The following is a 14871-nucleotide window of genomic DNA, read 5'->3' as shown; positions in this document are numbered from 1 at the left end:
ACAAGCTAAACTATTGTATTTCAATCAGGAGGACGGCGACTGTGTGCTTAGAGAGCAGCTTTATTTTCGTTAGCATTACCCACAATTCCCCGGGAGACCGGGCTCCCGCTTACGTCACACTGTCGACACGCACACACAAATATGCAGGTCACAGTGGTATGTAACATAAACATTTATATAACATGTCTGTTTTTTATTTAAATTTCATTTAAAGATGTTTCCGTCACTTTAAAATTTATTTATTTTTTTAGATTTACTTCAAATATACAATAATACCGTAAACTGCACAGTAGTGATATTATTTATTCTCTATATCTACCCTTTGTCCGTACATCACATCATTAATTGAACATATATAGATCTATATCTTCCTACACACTCATTAAAAGGCAGTTAAAAATAACCATCTTATCCATTTCTTATTATTCATGGCCTCTCTCACTTGAATCCACGTGTAATATCTATTCAATTGATAGTTTGTGCAAAATTTCCATTTGTCGTTTGATATTGATTATTGTGTACTTTGATTATATATTATTTTTCCTCATGTATCAAAGTTTAAGTGTGCATTTTGTCTCATAATTTTACATGTTTTTATTTGTTATCCCTTATTCTAAATTGCATGTTTTTATTGAAAGGGGCGGAGCTCTTATACAAGCCCTTTGTGTTTCGTTCCCTCCTTGCACCTTTAATGTTGTTTTTTTCTTAAAACAACCAGTATTAATATTATTTGACTGAACAAAGCAAAAACATTAACAGTGATTCACATTATATTCTGTAAACGTAGTCAATATCGTGTAGTTACTCGTGGTTCTTTGGCATTAAAAACCGTCCCATACACATTTAAACCCCAAATTCCGAGGTGTCATAAACGCATCATATGGAGAGATATTTTCATATTTTCTTTCAGGTTTGCTGCTTTGATTCCACCTCTCACTTTTTCTTCTAAATACATCTTAAATAATAAAATAATGTGTGCGCACGTTTGCTTTCATGATGACAGCTTTTTTAATGTTTAACTACGACCCCTGCTGGAAGGAATGTGGAGTGCGCCTGTGGTAGAAAAGGCGTTTTCATTCAATCACGTACAGAAAGAAAAAAGAAAGTAATCTCTATGAATGAAGGTGAAAATAAGCAGAACATTCACTATAAGTATTAGAACAGGGCAGCAATAATAAAATAAAGCAGTCATTTTATTATCTAGTTCAAAGCAGAACTATTCTATATATGTCTGTGACAAAGGACATGAACTGATCTATATGTGAATACATTTAACCTTCAAAGTACATTTGGAGATCTTTCAACTACATGACTTCTTGTGATGGAGGAAACCCTCCAGAATAAAAGTCCTTCCTGTGGTGACGTTGGACTTCCTGTCCAGTTGGTCCCTGGTCTCCTCCACGTTATCGGTCAACTTTCATCACCTTTGATCTTCTTCAGGTCTACGTGGCCTCCCCAGGATCCAGATTGGAGTCTTCCTTTGATTGGAGCAGAGGAACGCTGCTGCCCGATTGGTCAGCGGTCAACAAGACTCCGCCCCTGGAGGAAGCTGCTTCTCTTCTGGGACCTCTGTGGGCGAGGGGGAGGTCCCAGAAGAGACAATAACATTGATTAATCCTTTAATTTCCTATAAATCAGTGGTTCGATGAGACTCAAAGTGTGTACAGAAAACATTATTATTCACTCCAGTCACTCACAACAGTCATACCGGTGGTGGTAAGCTACATTGTAGCCACAGCTGCCCTGGGGCATACAGCCCTTCTGACCACCACCAACATTCATACACAATTCAAACCCATTCATACGAGGCAATGTGGATAAAGTGCCTTGCCCTATTGGCACAATGACAATGACTTGGATAAAGCAGGATTCAAACCCCCAACCCTTCGGTTATTGGATGACCCACTCTACCACTGTCACTGTCACTCGAGATGTGGTTAAATTTGCAAAAATAATCATGAAATATGATGAAAAAAGGTTAAAAGTGACAATAATAGGTCAACATATGTGACATTATGGAAAGGGTTTATAAGTGCTGACCATGTCTGGAAAGTGGAAAAAATGTGTAGAAAAGACATTAAAATGTGATGTAGAAGTGTCAGAAATGAGAGAAATGTAGCAAAAATACATTAAAAGGAGCAAAAATATGGCAATAAAAAAAGATGAAAATAGGTTAAAATATGGTGAGTTTGGTGTAGTTGTAAAAAAAATATTAAAAAAAATAAGCAAAAATGGGATGAAATTGTTCAGAAAATATTCTTAGTTTCTAGAAGGCATCTGGTGACCCCCTCCCAGTGTCTCATGTCCACAAACCCTCGTGGGAAACCACTCTGATGTCCTCAAAGATACTCACTGTGGGCGTCGGCTCAGGTGGGATTCTCTCGGTCCTGTTTGAGAGACACAACATTTTATCACACACACACACACACACACACACACACACACACACACACACACACACACACACACACACACACAGCCTTTTAGCTAACTCTGCTAACAACTAGTTTGTTCCAGCTAAAACTGTCGTGTTAGCTTACTTACTACTCTGGAACATTAGCCTTAAGGCTAACATTAGCCCTTTGGCTAACTCTACAGAAATATGTTATTAAAGTACAATATCTGGGCCACAAAAGACTATTATTATTATTATAAACACTCTGATGTTCCTCACTAGTCCAAACCAATTAAAAACTATAAAACACGTGTATGTAATATAATTCAAATCAAGTTTGAATAAAGCTCTTTGTATTTGCAGTGAAACGCTAACATTAGAGCTTGTGTCAATAAATCTGTAGCTAATGTTTAAACAGAGATAATGTTTCCTAACTGGTTAAACCACACAGCTGTGGGCGCTACGGGACTTTATAGACGTCCTGACTATCACTAACAGTGATTATGGATTATGGATGTACAATCACTGGAAGCTATGACAGTGTATTAGGGCCACATTCAAATAAAAACTAATCAGGGCACTACAAGATTAAAGCAGGGCTGCCAAGTTTCAGAAAATGACAAGAGTGAGACTTTAGTGACTGATGTCATCACCTCCATACCTGCACTGTGGCCTCCTAATGCTAGTTTTAATCAACCAGAAACTACAAATGAAAACTAACAAGAATTTTGACTAAATACATTTATTTGTCAATATTTCATATCAACAACTGTCCATCATTTATCTGGGGACATGTCTCATGTTGTAGGTGTTTGTCACAGATGTTGATGATGACAGAGGCTCCCACTTAAAACACTGTGGCCCAAGGCAGTGCTACCTTTACCTCAGCTCTCCTTGTCTGCAACAGAAAGGACGTCATTAAAAAGATCATCATGTAAAAAACATTCAAACATCAAGTCATTTTTCATTGAATCAATGTCTATAGAAATACACTATTACATACAAAAATAATCATAAGAACAGTTCAAATGAACATTAGATTAGACATTTGTTTCATTTACTATGTATTTATGCTGATATAACCTACAAGTGTAATTCAGCTACTAGCAGTGTTCATAACACTGCTAGTAGCTGAATAAGAGTTTTAATTCATTTAAGTTAATGTCTAGCACAGACACACACAAAATGTTAGTTTTTTACACAAGTAAACTAACACTATAACACACACACACACACACACACACACACACACACACACACACACACACACACACACACACACACACACACACACGCACACACACACACACACACACACACTCACACACACACACACACACACACACACACACAATTCAGGCACAAGGAGACATGGATTGTCTGTGATTGGTTATCTCGGTCAGTCAATCAGAGTTACTTGAGCTACGGCCACCCGCGAGAACCAAAGTTAATTAACATGAAAAAAAGTGAATATTGAATAGGGAAATATAAGCGTGAGAAATGTCAAGTGTTGCGTGTGGTGTGAGAATGTATCAAATTGCGTGACTGTGACACTCAAAGAGTGAGGCTTGGCAGCTCTGTTAAAGTCTTAATATTTTGAGAACAAAGTTGTAATTTTACAGGAACAAAGTCACTTTAAGGACTTTACCAACACTTTGCAGACATTTACGTTTGTTCCAACTAAAGAACCAGACTGATTTGGAGCAGGGAGTGGCAGGAAGTGGTCGACTTCAGGGATATAAACATTAGTTCTGTTCACTTCAACTGGGAATTCTGAGTTAGCGCTGTAACATTATCATATTTTTAAAGATACGGCTTTATTCTCATAAAAATTTGACTTAATCTCAAAATATTATGACTTTAATCTCGAAATATTATGACTGATGAAATTACAACTTTATTTTCATAAAAATATGACTGTATTCTCATAATATTCTGAATGAAATCTCGTAGTGTTCAGATTTGTTGAGGATTTGTGTGTGTGTTCCTGCTGCTGTCAGAATAAAACATCTCTAAACACAACGCAGAATTTTTAATGTGGCCCTAACACATGGTCGTAGGCAGCTGCTCCAACCCGAGTTTCCTTCTTTCTTTGAGTGACAGATCAAACGCTGGAAGTCTTTGATGGGAATATCCCGTTCCTTCACTTCCAAACCTGCTCTGTTGAAGAAACCAGTTTGAGTTTTAGAATCCATTCACGTATTTTATCTTCTATTTAAATCTGTCTTCAGGGACTCAGACCAACACGTGACCAGGGACAGTGTCCTGTGCTCACAGACCTCCAAGGAGACACGTACCCTGAGTTGGGAATCACTGTGCTGCGGTCCTAAAGGCCGTATTTATCCATTCTGTGATAGTTTTAGTTTTGCTGCATCTTCCTTCGTTGATGTAACCAGTGGCTCTTTGTGGCATTTCTGTGACATTTCTGTACATTTTGCAATTGCAATTACGTTTCCAAATTTACTTTTACAAAAAAAATTTACATTCATTACATCTATTAAACAACTTAAATTAAATGGGTATAATTATTAAAAAATATTGTAAAGCGGATGGTAACGTTTCCCAAACATCTGAAGGTGTGCTGTGGTATTTGCAGCAGGTTGTTAGACATGTTGTTCCAACACATCCCACAGACTGGATTAGATGGGAGTGTCATGGTGACGTTTATATTAATGTGTGTAATGTGTGTCAGTGTGTTATAAAAGCTCAATAATTCAGTTCAAGTTCATTGGATTTTATTCTTTTAGCACCAAATGTCAAACAGCCACAGCACCTTCATTATTTAAGTTCTTTATATCATAAATACACATTTATACATATGCAGCATGTGGAGGAAGCACAGACATCAGAACACATGAATACATGAATATGTACTGAGGAGTCAATGATAATTACTTTATTATTCAGACCTTTATTTAACCAGGAGAGTCTCTTTGAGCTTAAAGGTCCAGTATTATGAATAAATTGACTTTATAGTGGTTTTGCTACAGTGATATACATTCCTTTAGTCAAAGTGTATAAACGTTCTGTTTCCTCCTCTCTTGTTATTCCACATTTTGTAAAAAATCAGCTCCAAACGGGACAGTTGGACTTTTCTCGTGATGTGACGTCAACGCGTAAACTCCTCCTCCTGACAATCCTGGCTCCTCCTACCCTATAAGAATGTGAGCTCCTCCCTCTCAAACTACCTCACAGTTAAAACAAACACTGTGGTTTAATATAGAATATTTATTATATTTTATTATTATATCATATATGTAAAGTACATACAATAAATGTGTTCTATTTAACCCCTCCCTGAGGAGCAGTGGGCAGCAATGGAGTAGCACCCGGAGCAGTTCCATTTTTAGCACCTGTTATATCACCTTGTTTCGCCTTTGAGATGATCTGACGTGTTTGTGACACAATGTGACTCAGTGGTTTGACAAAACAGTGACGATCTCCTTGAATGGACTATTCCTGTAATCAGTAGTGGAGAGGAGGAGGAGAAAGCCATGTAGCAGCTCCAGTGAGTGTTTGAAGCAGCTGAAACAGCCGATTGACTCAACTGCTGCTGCCGCACACACCCTGAAACAATGTTTGTCTGACTCACAATCACAATAGCCTCTTAAATATTCACGTGTTTTACTGTAATGTGCAGTTTGGCTAAAAACAAACACAAGAGTGCGTGGATAGCAAGATAAAATCGCTAGTGATCAGCTGTTTTGTGGAGTCAGCTCTATAGACACGCCCACTCATGAATATGCATAAGAAAACAGCCTGTTTTCAGAACTAAGAAATAGCATCATACTGGACCTTTAAGAATCTCTTTTAAAGAAAGTCCTGGAAGCATGTCTGGTTTAAGGGACTTCTTTAAGGTCTCACAGTGGATTCGAACCAGCAACCCTCCAGTTGCAGGCTTGCTACTTTAACCATTTGCCCACTATTGCCTCAAAAGGTAAAATATAAACTAGAAATGCACCAAAACCAAGATTCTTGACCAAAAACTGAAACACCAAAACAAATGATACCAATTATTATAGCATTGCATTTCTGGCTCTGACTGTGTACTAACCTCACTAAAATATAGACAGCACACGTAAACCAATGAATAATATATGAAAATATTTATTTAGCACTGACAATAAAATAAAATACTAAATTAAATGTTTACCTTGACCCACCCATGTATAGATTAAATAATATTGTACAGGTCTAAAACTGACTGAGCTTCTGAGAGAGAGTCACATTAAATATTTTCTCAAATAAAAATGCAAAAAAGTGCATTAAAGTTGTTGATGAAGAGCAGCTTTTCTGCTTTATCACATTGAACTGAACCGTCTGCAAACGCTCTGCATGTGTCTCCGTCTCTATCTTCTATTCTCCTGTTCATTTCTAGTGTGCGCTGCTTTATTCCCACTTTCAAGTAATGATAATCTGATCAAGTACAGTCACGATGAAATGCAGAGGATGTGAAAAGATCTCTGTGAAACATGCGCTGACTTAAGCGTTATTATGCTTCTGACGTGGAGTTTGGATGTTCTTCTGGAGGTGTGCCTCTACGCAGAGAACTACATGTAGCTGCAACATGACGCAGAAATATCACAAAAGTCACACGCAAGTGTGAACGTTTCATAATTTTCAGTCCCTGCTCTGTCTCAATCTCTGCTTAGAAGAAGCATCAGTGCTCACATGTATTGAATCGCGTCATCACAACCAGACAGAGTTTACGTACTGTATCATTAGCGTGAGTCCACTTATCGTCTATTGATAAAATTCAGTGTATCATCCCACCCCTATAGGTAATCAAGTTTAATAAGCTGGAGGGATTGATCATCATGTAAACATTAGGGATGCAACAATACAGTCAGCCCACGGTTCAATAAGTATCTCGGTTTTTTGGTCACGGTTCACGATTCGGTTCTGAAGGCCAAGGGCATAGGTTTATTTTACTTTGAAACAAAACACATTCCTATCGACCTATGTATGGTATATTGCATGATCTAAAATAAAAACTTAATAAAATACATATAAAATGAATTAACACTTCCAAATAACAAGTGCTTAACCATGACAGCCCATAAATAGGCCATACAATTAAAACAATGTTTACAGACATTAATTTTCATTCACCGTTTTCTCTTCTTTGTCATTAGACTGGACAATAAAAGCTAAATGTTTCCACATTGCAGACTTTAAAGACTGCTCTGCTTCCTTGCAGCCGTAGCGGCTCCTCACTGCTAACCATGCTAAATGTAAAAAATGTTGTCAGGTCGCCGAACTTTAGCACATTGTGATTGGCTTATTAACTCGTGTGGGGAGTTGTCATAATCCCTGTGCGCTGACTCACAGGCACAGACAGGCACACAGTCAAAATAGAGAAATGCAATGGGCGGAGCCTATATGCCGAACCGTAAAAACCGCAGTTTACAAGTAAGTATTGAACTGTGGAGGCCGTACCGTACGGTTCAATATATCATTGAGAATTGTTGCATGCCTAATAAGCATTGATTAGAGGAAAACATATTTCAAATGTAACTAAACCCCCTGGTTTTTGCTGACCTGCCCCTAGATGGGAAAAAAAAATGATTATGTGCGGGGCTCCTGGAGTTGTTAAGACAAGCACAATTTATACTACAACATCTCCAAAGAACAATCTATGCTACGCTAACTAACTACTCAATACTCACTATAGCTCTCTATTCACTATTCTCTGTCAATCAGAATGTAGAGTCCACAGGTGATAGTTTTTATAGGAAGGGGTGGAGCTAACGGTGATGAACGTCCAATGACGTCACAGAACCTCATTCTCAGCAAATAGAAAAACTCACTTGTAATATCTGGTTTCAACCCATAGAGGGCAGTCACTGATATTTTACAACTAAATATGACAAATTAAAATACTTTGACTAAAATGTTGAGAGTTGGACCAGGATCAATAAAAACACTACTTTATACCAAATGCATTTGTTTTCAGCAGAAAAAAGTGGTGGATTTGTGGTTTAGTGACTCCTTAAAGAAAGAAGTTCAGATAAGTTGTGGATTTAGGAGAAGCACCTGATGAAGTCAGCTCAGAACTGGGTCATGTGATCACTCATACAGTGAGGGGTATGAAGAGCCCTTCATTCCTCCAGTGACGTCATTTTGTTATGATTCACTCCATAAAGATGTTAATGTGGGTCTCTAAGTGTTTGGTTCTTCAGCTGGTTTTTTCCCTGATGTCAGTCATCGGCTCCATTGTCATCTTCATCTCTGTTTCCTTCCACGTCCCCGTTTCCGTCCCCTTCTCCATCTTTGTCTCCATCTTCATCTCCGTCTACATCTCCATCTCCGTCTCCATCTCCATCATCTTCATCTCTGTTTCCTTCCACGTCCCCGTTTCCGTCCCCTTCTCCATCTTTGTCTCCGTCTCCATCTCCGTCTCCATCTCCATCATCTTCATCTCTGTTTCCTTCCACGTCCCCGTTTACGTCCCCTTCTCCATCTTTGTCTCCGTCTTCATCTCCGTCTACATCTCCATCTCCGTCTCCATCTCCATCATCTTCATCTCTGTTTCCTTCCACGTCCCCGTTTCCGTCCCCTTCTCCATCTTTGTCTCCGTCTCCATCTCCGTCTCTCTTCATCATCGGCTTCATCTCCTGTTCACTAAAAGAATAGAATAATAAACATGTTCACATCAGACTCCAGTTCTGTTTGCAGCACATTTATCATTAAATCACAGCTTTGATCAGAGAAGGAGACGTTCTTTCATTTCTTTGACTCAGTGTTGGAGTGAAGAACACATACTTGTTTTGGACACGCCCCCTCTCTGGAGGTTGTCCTCTCATTGGACACAACCAGTGGAAAAATGATTGACTGGGAAGAGAAATAACACAGATAAGTTATACATGTAGAACAGTCCCATGTGATAATGATGTTCAAATACAAATTGGTTCAAACCTTTCAGTTAGAATTTAATAAATCATGAACAAATGAAGACATTTTACCAAATAAAAACCTGACAATTCACTAGTTGATCTTAAAACAGTTGGTGTTTAGTGTAGATGACAGAGATAAGAAGGAACAAAAACTGAGTGAATGAATGTGTCCCAGTCATTCCTCCTGTTAGTAACTTCATACAGTGCAGTAGTGCTGGACTTACTCTGATTTACAGCAAAAACGATAAACAGGGACCATGATTATTACAATCAAAAAGACCACAGTCACTCCAACCACGACAGGAACAACAACGTGTGATCGTTCTTTAAAATCTGTGAATAGAAAACAGTGTCAGTCCAAACGAGTCCATGTTCTACACCTGCTTTATCTAACAAAGGTCTGATGGAGCCATGGACACAGTCCCAGGTTAGACTGATTTTACATCAATGATATCACCCTAACCCCTAACCCTACACGTCTAAACAAAACTACTTTATGTTCCTGGACTAAAAAAATCACAGCTCCAATGGTTTTTGTTCACAGATTAATAATGAAGAAAAATAAATCATTACTTTGTGAATTCTGACCCAACGTCTGGCCTTTCTTTACACAAATATTCTCTCTAACACACTCGGGGGCTCGTCCAGGACCACAACTATGGGATCAAATTAGGGTCATTAGGATGTTGTGTGTGAAAAAAAAATATGTGTGAAAAAATATTTGTATTTGTAAAAAACCTTTTGTGTGTGTGTGAGAACTTTTCTCTTAAAAATACAAAACCAAATACAGACGAATCGTGACCCTGGTTTAAGATGAAGATCTGAAAATGATCTGAGCCTCATGATGTGCTCCTCACTTTGAAACTTTACATTTCTTTCAAACTGTAGAAGATGTTTCCAGACTCACCTTTCTGTGTCTCCACCCTGAGCAGTGTGTGAGTAGCTGTGGTCTCCTCAGCTCTGCTCAGCTCACAGCTGTACGTTCCCTCCTGATCTGAAGACAAGTTCTGTAGATGGAGAACGTCTGACACCTTCTCAGCCTCAACATGCTTCTTCCACTGAGCTGAGACGTGTTGTCCATCAGTCCTGTTCCACCTCATGATGACGTGTGTGTGGTTGAACCTCCACAGCAGGTTGAAGTCCATGAAGGAGGTGTTAGTGTGGGAGCAGGAGATCTGAGCCCTGCTGGTGGTGGTTACAACTGAAACACACACACACACACACACGTAAATGAAAATCAACAATATTTCCCGGTGCTTAAATCACATGATTGCAGTAATTTTTAATGTTAAACAATTGAAAAAACTCAGTTCTTACAAAATCCTTCAATTTTCCTCAAATGATGAGATAATATTTCACTTAATTAAATATAAATTAGTCACAGATCCTGTTGGGACTGATATCTGTCACTTATTGATTGGATATGATCAGTTTCTTACATATTTGGTATTTTATGTATACGTAAAAGTGTAAACTAGAGCACAATAATGTTGAAATGACTGGTTTTTCCAACATAAAGTCTGTGGCCCACTAGAGGTCAAACTGCTCCCAGTGACGCGCCGTGAGCAAATGGAAATCGCCAATGTCAACACCAATGACAATTCCATATGTTTTTGCTGGCAAGTGTTAATCTAACAAAATCAACATCATAAACACCATTAAAGAAACATAAATAATTATTTAATATAGCCTCCATACTCTCCCAACAAGATATATCTCATGACACTGCAGCACATCTGTTGTTTGTGTTGGAAACACAGAAACATGGAGAAAAAAACAACAACAACAACAACTTAGAACAGCCTCAGTGAGGAGCATCCACAAAGTCAATCCTTCCTTTTGTTCCATTCACTGTAGAAAGTACCAACAATGTTCTGACCTTATCTTTGCTGAAGGTCTGGTAGCTCAGGTGTTGGTCTCCAACTGTCGTTTCTCTATCATCTCTAGCGCTGTCATCCTGACTGTAGTGTTATCCCGCCCACTAGCTAGAGAACGTAGCAGCATTAGCTATGCTGGATCAATTCAGTAATGCACTGTGAACTTACGTATTTAGCATTTAGCATAGCACGGTTACGTCCAATGGCAGCGTAGAGAGCTGCCTTTGGACGTAAATAGTTTTCATCTTGGGAAACTGACTGAGGTGAGATGAGGTTAAATGGTTACTTATTATTTTTATTTATTCTTATTTTTTTCTAATTTCAACTAATATTTTTCTTTAATAACAATATAATCATAATATATTAGTATTAATAATACAGTATTAATGATACAAATGTTTACTATAATATTTATTATATTTATCATTTTTACTGCCTTGAAGGAAACATAATTTTATGTTTAATTTGAGTTAAATAAGAAGATAATGCCTGAATACTAATTGTTCAATTTAAGAAGATGAAATAAAATGATTTGGATTGAATATTATGTTGAATGTTATGTTCTTCTTTTGGAGAATCATGAACACGTATGAATGAGGGGGTACTCATAGTATGACAAAAATGCTCAAGGGGTACACAAGACAAGAAAGCTTGGGAACCACTGCTGTAGGCTACTGGAAATTGAAAAATAAATCATTTATAGTTATAATTAAAACAAATAATCAAAATATCAATTCACACTTGGGTAGGCACTGCCTACCCTGACTGCACGTCACTGACTACTTCGTATTTGGCCCCTGAACTAAAGTGAGTGTGACAACCCTGTCCTAACACTTGATGGTGTTGTGTTCCTCACTGGGGTTCCTCCACGTGGTCGTGGTCGTCCACTTGTTGAGGCGAGTGCTGACGGTGCAGCTGAGGAGCAGATCTCCATCCATGTCAGAGAGCTTCAGAGAGCTGTAGATGTTGTAGAGCTTCTCCTCAGTCTGCTGGACTGTGCTGCTGGACTGAGGGCTGGAGGACCAGGTGAGCTCAGGTTTAGGGTAGACTCCCTCTGAGCTGCAGGTGGCGCTGTTTCCTGCTCTGACCATGTCCACTCTTTGGACTGGAGCTACAAAACAACACATGCACAGAGAGGAGAGTCACACAGAGCTGCTGGAGACCACACTGCTGCTCCTCTCACTATTGATTATTGGATCACTTTCTTACCGTCCACCTGCAGGACCACATAAGATGTTTTATATCCATGTTCTTCACTGTCAGCAAAACATTTGTATTTTCCTTCATCCTGAACCTTCACATTCTTCAACAGGAGCTCTGTGGTTCTCTCAGTGTCCTGATCCTCAACCAGTGACGTCCGACCTTTATAACGAGGGTCCTGATGATCAAACTGGTCTTTGTCGTAGAAAAACGAGTGGACAATGACGTCTCCTCCTGTCATGTAATTCCAGTGGATGATTGTAGCAGTTCCAGTTTTATAGTTGCATGATAAGAAACAGCTGCTGTTGTAAAGACAGGACACTGTGGTCTCTGTAGGACATGATAGAAAGAGAAGATCAAAGGTTAGTGGATTGACTTCAGCTTTATTTATTGAGACATCTCATCGTAAAACTCTCCAAACATTTCATTTCAAACACGTTGTAACTTTTGACTGTTACCAATTGTTCCATAATTATTCAATATTCACACTGTAAATGTTTGGTTTGATTTGATGAATATTTTTTGAAATATGGATAATGTAGTGAGAGGGTGTGTCCTTATTTTTCTTCCATTTTCATTTTCCAATATGTCTGTAACTCCATCACATATAAAGGTAAATATGGTATAGTAATAAGCTCCACCCACTCTCTCAGAATATAGAAATAGATCTGCTATACATCATATCTGGTGGACATGTCAGCTCCTCTAAATAGTCACTAAGTCAGTGTGTGTTTGGGTCTGGAACATGTTTGGGTCTTCAGTAAACTACTTAGCATATGTCTCAGCTCCCTGTAATGTGATCAGCTTAGAGCTATGAACATAGACTGTTCACATCACTAATGATTAGTCACAGATATACATTGGTTCTAGACTCACACACACTGGAAATATGAACAAAATACTTTTTATTCCTATTTTCATTGGTCCATAACTACATGTGGGAATGTAAGAAAAAATCTGATGTTTCAATTTACAACAAATATTACTCTTTATTGGGATATGAAACTATTTTTCTTTATGCGACTTCTTCATTTGTGTTATTTCACCATCACAGATACTGAAAATCCTTTACATGAGGCCATTGTAGCTTGGCTCTGTCTTTAAATCATTTATTGTTTCTTAGTTTTTCCACTAGTAGCCGTCAGTGACCAGGGACCCTTGTCATGTCGTAGACACGCCCCCGCGCTTTCCAAAAATGTATAGTTCATGGTACTCAAAAAGGGGGAAACATTGTTATTGTAAATAAATAAATAAATAAAAACTTAACTAAGGTAAAACAGCAAATCACAGGCCTTCTTGTTATGATGATGGTGGTAGCACCAGTCCTTGTCTATTCGCAGACAATTGTACGTTTAGGTCATCCATAAAGTGTAAGAAATGAGTCCATATCCTAGAAACTTCCTCAGCTTTGCCTCTGAATATGTAAGTCAGTTTTTCTAACACTAGATTAAGACATTTCTTTAATCCACTGATTGCAGTTATTCGGTCCTTCAATATCTTTCCATTTTAAAGCAATCACACGTTTGGCTTGTAACAGACAGATTGTTAAGTTTCCATTTCTTTACATTTGCAGAGAAACCTTCAGGTTAAACATGGAGTAAACATAACTTTGCTTCCATTGGAATAACACTATTTATTAATTTAGAAATAACTACCTCACTCAGAACATCTGGAGCTTTTGACATTTTCACATGTGGAACAGAAGACCAATTTACTCTTTGCATTTGATACAATTGTGAGGAATATTATGATTAAAGTGATGTAATTTAACTGGTGACAGCATGAGGAACGACTCAGGTGGAGGTTACTACAGCTTTTTAATCAGTTCAGCAGATTCACACAAATAAAGATACAAAGTGTGCCAACACATTATATAGGGTGTAAAACCACACCCCCTACCCATCAACCCCTTGGGTGAGAAAACGGTGCCCAAGTGCTCCCCACAGTGTAATATACTGTATGTCCTGAGCAACCATTTATTCTGTAATCGTTTGCCTCTAGTATTTATGGTTTGGGACAGAAAGCATGTCTTCTCTCATTCCTCTACTTGGACGTCCTGCTGCAGGGCATTGTCCCACGCAGATTGATAGGAAAGGGTGTTGTCTTTAGAACCTGCTCATAGAAGATAATAAAACCTCGACAGCTGCCCTTTGTCATGTTAATGTTTTAATGTTAGTTTTTCAATAGTAGACAGAGGAGGTGATGTTTATGGACTAGTTGTTGAGAAGACATTAGAGCACCTTTGTTATACAGATCTTTTATTTTGCTCAGTCATCTCTCTATCCACTGTTTGAATCCAAACTCACATCTAAACTGACTTAATGACACTAAACGAGTCCGGACTGAGTCTGTTCTGGTCTGAGGAGATCTGGATCCATGAGGACAACCAACTGGAATCAGAAGATGTGGTTCAACTCCCTACAGTGTCTTTGCTAAAAGCCTAAATATATGAAAACACAATATTATCACTGTACACAATTAACAACAGGGTTGGGGTCAATTA

Source organism: Gouania willdenowi, chromosome 20, assembly GCF_900634775.1.
Source record: "Gouania willdenowi chromosome 20, fGouWil2.1, whole genome shotgun sequence".
NCBI classification, from domain to species: domain Eukaryota; kingdom Metazoa; phylum Chordata; class Actinopteri; order Blenniiformes; family Gobiesocidae; genus Gouania; species Gouania willdenowi.
The sequence above is the reverse complement of the archived record's forward strand: the minus strand, read 5'-3'. Positions refer to the sequence as shown.